The 6,000-nt window shown below is 42.8% G+C and overlaps 1 protein-coding gene across 1 annotated transcript in view; it reads left to right on the top strand.

The window, feature by feature from the left end:
- Positions 1–6,000, top strand: part of LOC108571855 (formin-binding protein 1-like) — a 28,914-nt gene that overhangs the window by 1,965 nt on the left and 20,949 nt on the right.

Consider the following 6,000-nt stretch of genomic DNA (forward strand, 5'->3'; position numbering starts at 1 on the left):
GATAGAGTACATTTGAAATGCTGTTGGTGTATTCCATATGTAGAATTTTTTAAATGCGGTTGTTTCTACGTTGTACACAAGACGATACGTTTCTTCCGCGTTGTTGATTTAACGATAATACATTATCGTTTGACAAACTTGTCGATCAATGACAGTTCCTCCACTGGTGTTCGTAGAATCAAATATTTATTCCAGTTTTAAGGGCGAGTCCTTGTTTTTACGTTCGTGTCGAGTATGACTAATTGGTGTAATCATTTTCCACGTGTGTATACTTTTGTGCGCCTGCGTATGCGCGCGCGCGCGCGTGTGTGTGTGTGCGTCTTTTTTCCGATCGCGTTCACGTCAAAGAGCAAGCAGTGCTATTTCTTATCGTTTCGTACGAGAATACAATTAACGTAATCGCATAATGTCGATTTATTGCATATTTCAAGTGCGATACAGTTTTGCGTATCGTGTTCGTGCCTCTGCATAAAACGATTCCCTGGACAATGAATTTTCAAGAAGCACTTCAGAAAAGTAGAACAACGATCTTGATTTTAGAATAAGCTTAGAGATCTCTTCGTTAATTCAACTAATTATATTGGTTACTTCGCAATAAATTTAATACACGGTTTCTATCTTTCCGTTGAGGAATATCGGATCGAATCGAAGTAATCAAAGTAATACACCATGTTGGAATGCCTTTATCGTGCATATTTATTTGTCCAGCAGGTAGGTACCTATACTACGACTTGGTAGAGTTTGTTTTGCAAGTCACAAGTAGTACAGTGTCTCTCAATCGCCGTGCACTTTCTGTCTTATGTCAATGAACACTTTATCGTACCAATATTTTCAGAGCTGTTTTTTTTTATTTTCCCATCGCACGAACGTTCAAAGTTCATCTCTCACGCGCAAGGTCCTCTAATTGTTTTCAGGTTTCGTTACAAGATGGAAAAGAAGAACCTGCTTTTCTCATCAGACAGCGAGATAATTTCAAAGAGATACCGTGTACCTTGAAAATTGTGTACAAGTATTAACGCGTTCGCATTCACTCATATGTGACTCGATGTAATTTCAATCCATGCTTCTCTTTTCTTTTTATTTCTAAATTTTTGTCATTCAAATATGAGAAATGTTGGTAAAACGTGGAACAGATTTTTCTTAAAAATACAACAGATTTACCAGTCGCTTTTTCCTACCCTCACCTACGCAACTTCTCCGCATTGAGATCGCGGAAAATGGAAGTAAAGCAACGTGGGCGGGAAAAGCGCGAAGGTTACGAGCGTCGGAGTCACTTTCTCCGTCACGACGAAATCAGCAATTGCTTTCCAGTACGTGTACAGGAGGAGGCCACCATCTCCTTTGCACTTTGAATAACAATCTCTCCAACGGAATGACGTAAGAAAATCGCGGCCAAATTCCTATTTCACGATCGATTTTTATCTTCGATTCTCGATCATTGAAGATTTTCAGAAAAAGAAAGAAAAATCATATATCCTATTACATATTTCTTCGAAGGATAGTTTATTCACTATTTTCAAGCTATTTTTCTCTATCGGAGAAACTCTCTTTGTCGTCGATTCGATTTCGTTCGATTACCACCAGTTCGATGACGTAAGCTCGGGCAAAGTGTTTTCATGTGTTTTCTTGTCAGCGAGCTTGTATTCGCTGAGTAATATACAGGTAAGGAAGAGAACGAAATCTCGTTTGGCGGTGACACCACCATCGGGGCACAGTCATCGATTTCGAGGAAACGAAAGCGATTTTATATCCGGCGTTCCCAATTCACACTCGCGAAGAACCGACTTTTTCCACGAGCTACACCGTATCTCTTTTGCGGAGAAACCGCCGCGCCGCGTCGCGTCGTTGTTTCCTTTCCTTCGATTGTCATCGAATGACGTTCGTTTTGCAAGGTGTGCTGGCTCCGATGAGTCGTTTCCGCTGTGTAATAGGCAAATAAAACAAGCTATTCGTTCCTTCTTTTCCTTTTTTTTTTTTTTTCTTAATAAAGCCACTAATCAAATTCTCGCTGTTTTCGCGTAACGAAATATCAACTTAACCCTTTGCCTTGTAACAACGAGCCCGGCGACTCGATAGCATATCTGTAAGAAAAATTCATTTCAATTCTAACCTCCGTCACAATTTATCAGACCGAGGGGAATACCCGGTGCAATTGACCTGTAATACATTAAGCGTTTCTTAATTAATACAGCAGTAAAATAGTAAGTAACCGACGCTTAATTGCATGGACGGGGAAAAAAATGAATCACAAGTCAAGGGGGTTAATCGTTCGCTTCTATTTTCGTCTCGATATATATCGAACTATTGTAATTCTAACCTTATCACAGAACGTTACAACAATATTCAACTCGAGAAAAAAAGTTTCGTTCGAGAGGACTCCTTCTCAGGTATAAAGATTCGAAATCGTCTAGAGAATTGGAAACGTAAACACACGAGTAGTAAGAAGTTCGTATGCTAACCGATGATTTCACGTTTCGACATTCCTCTCTCGTGTCTCAGAGTGAGGTTAGGTAGCGTTTCACCGTTCCAAGCTTTTGATGTGCCTAAAAAGGGTACGAACGATAGCAGGTCGAGAGTGTACATATTCGTTATTGAGAATCGATATCGACGAGATCCGAGTGTTACACACACACACACACACACACATGGTTTAAAGGAAAAGCCATGGGAAACGGGGTCGAAATTTCGCGAGCGTTCAACAAGCGCAAAAAACTTTACAGACAATTTGTGTCGGGCAGCGGACAAATTGAGCGTAAACCGTTTAACAACGCGGAACGAAAAACTTGGCCGATTAAATTTCACACTTATTCCTCGACTGAACCGTGTGGCCAACCGTTCGATCCCTATCGAACGATCCACTCCTACCGATCGATCCAATTTTCCAGCGGAGTACACTTGTCGGATAATTGTGAAACAGCAGCTGGGAATAGATGAATCGTAGTGAAAGAAGAAATGATTTTACAATAAAGCATAATGTAACAAGGTAGAAAGTTCTCAATGAAAATTAACTCATAAATATGAACGGGGGAATGAGCAAGAATACGCGGCATAGTGAAAGCCACGGGATTTATCGAAATGGGAGTGATTCAGTTGAAATAGGCGGCTCGTAATCGTTTGTTTGTAGTGTAATTAAGGGAAGGGGGGGTTATACAAAATTTCTGGGTATATACAAACACAGGGAATCTGTTTAATATCGTTCTTATCGGGACTTACCCTTATCTCATTACCTGTCTTGCCTTTTTTTTTCTTTTCCTACGAGCCCACGTTTCGTTATCTACACCAACCAGGCAGATAGTTCCACACACATGTTTATTTCTCAACGATCCATTTTTCTCTGTAGCGCGTTTCGGAGCAACCTCCATTTGGCTCTCTCCAAGTTGAGGAATCGAGACGATTAGAGAATACTACTCGGTTTAAGAGTATTCTCCGGAATGGAAACAGGGACAACGTAATAACTCGACTCGCGATTGTTTCTCTTCGCGGTACTTATCGATGTTTATCTTGCTTAGTGCATAGCGGACGACACGCGTCCTTTATTATTGCAATATCGCCTTATCACACACAATAATGCAGAAATTTATCGAAGGTTCCCGATATTTTTCCAACGATTACATATGTCGGGTTGTTTTAATATCGGATCAAGATGAAAATACAGTCTCTGTAGTTGGATTCGATTGATAAAGAATTGAAATAAATATTGTAGGCGAAGCGGTGGTAATAATTCGATAGAAGGATTCTATTGTTCCAAATTTATCGAAATGACGAGGCGAAATATGTCTGGCAAAGTGTTTGCCATGTGACGTTTCTATTTAACACCGATGAAGCAACGTTAAAGCGATTACCTAGATGAGCGAGATAAGAAAACGAGAGCTCCGCGTTGAGGTGCAAACTCATTCGTCTTGGGGCTTTATGGTAAGTTGTGCACAATGGAATCCATGAATTCGAAATTTCCAAGCGGCCTCTCGGACTCCCGAGGTTCCCACGTCCCATGGACAACCGGTAGCCTAGCCCCGAGCATGGGCGAAGGAAGATGTTTGCATGATTACATGCTTTGTGTCTCGCTCCGCGTCTAGGAATTCTCATAAGTCTAATTCCACAAATTTTCCTCTTTACTTTAATTCCACTTTATTACACCACCGCGTAGAACTTGTCAACTTAAATACGACGTTACGTCGTCCTCTATTCTCCTCTAGAAAACAGTATTTATCGATATGTGAGTTAGGTTATGTTTGATCGAACGATGGAAAAATCTTCACAATACCCGTTTCACCGCTTCTCACGATTTACATGTCGTAAATCCTGAGATATTAACGGAGACGTTATAATTAGAGGCGCCCTGAGGCTCGTTCATCCTTCCATGATTCACCTCCAACCTCGTGATTCGCTTTTTGCAAAACCTTCCTCCCCGTCGTTTATATTTTTTCAACGATTTGCTACTTTTCTTTATTACATTCTCGCTCTTTCTCCCGTATATCTACTCGCCGTGGTATATATTCGGAGTATTCTCGGAATTCTTCGAATGTCACTACGGTTCCAAGTTTTCCTCGAACTGGGTGACGAAGCTGAGACACCCGTGAAAATTCCTTCCGTTCGAATATCCCCGTTTTATTACGTTTTCCCGACAAAATTTCACCGGTCGGTGCAACGTCTATCCACGATTCTCGCGAATTTCACCAACCTCCGTCAGCTCCTCTTCGCCACCGTTCTCCGCGAGATTCTTTTCTCGGTTGCTTGCGGTGCGCGGCGTTCCGTGCGATCGCGTCTCGCTCGTTATCCTCCGTAGAATTTCGATTTAATATCGGGTAGGGGGAGAGCCGGTGGGTTTAACGGGTCGCGAGGACCCGTCCTCACGTCGAAGGTGGGGAAGGAAGGTTGGTTGGTCCGCGGCGGCAGAGAAAAATCCTACGGGATTGTGGCGCGAGCGGATCGCTCGTCACTCCGCTCCTTCTTCTTTCCTTAAGCAGCGTGTCCCTTTTGCAGCCGGTTTTCGCCGTGACGCTGCTATATACCGAGAGTGCATTTTTTCGCGGCGGAACACGCGTGTGTCGAGGTCGCCCCGACGAGACGCCGACCAACTTGCACTTCAATTTTTTCCCTTCCACGTCGCAAACTTTGTCCTTTGTGATTCTACGTGTTCTCTCTTTTTTTTTTCTTTCTTCTTCTTGCAACTTTTTCGCCGCGCGAAATTACGTACTGCGTACTTTAACCGCTTGCACTCCGCTGCCGTTGCTATTGCAACGTAACTCCACGGGTTATTTTTATCGTAATTAAAAATTGACGGATCGTTTAGCGTGGAGAAGTTTAGAATATTAAATTTACGTTTTAATCTTTTTAATAAAATTTCACTGTGAATGTGTGTATCGGAGTTTACCTGAGAATCGCAACGAAAAAATTGTGGGAGTGCAAACGTCCCTTATCCTTTCGTTTTTAATTACTTTAACAGGGATTTACATGCAATTCTTTTGAACTGCGGCGATAGGGTTGCATTTTCTACGGCGCGCACAAGGTTCGACCCAAAGGCAAAATCGTGGCTCTTTGTTACGTTTCCCTGGCGCGATGAATGGGCACCTTTCCCGCTAGCCGGGCAACCGGTCGTACCCGTGGCTAATTAACTGCGATGCAATCGAATCGAAGCGAAACGTTTCATTCATTATACCGTCGAAGAGAACCCCTGCGCGTTTGATAGCGTAGCCCGGGCGAAACCGCTTCGCTCCAAGACGTTGCTGTTCAACCTCTAAATTCAAACGATATCTCTAACCTACAAATTAAAAGAAGAATCACTCGGCAAGTTGGATCGATTATTTTACTCCCAAGACAGGCCGCTGTTCGAACACCTAAACGCTCTCTCTCTAAAAAGAAAAAAGAAAATTCATTACAAGTTCAATTGATTCCTCGTCGAATGCCTCTCCGCGGAGGCACGTATTTTTGCCCACGTATACGCGTTTCACTGTCTTCCAGCCGGCACGCAGAGCACCGCGCGGTGCGTGTGCGTGAACCGAG

Source organism: Habropoda laboriosa, unplaced genomic scaffold, assembly GCF_001263275.1.
Source record: "Habropoda laboriosa isolate 0110345459 unplaced genomic scaffold, ASM126327v1 scaffold99, whole genome shotgun sequence".
NCBI lineage: Eukaryota > Metazoa > Arthropoda > Insecta > Hymenoptera > Apidae > Habropoda > Habropoda laboriosa.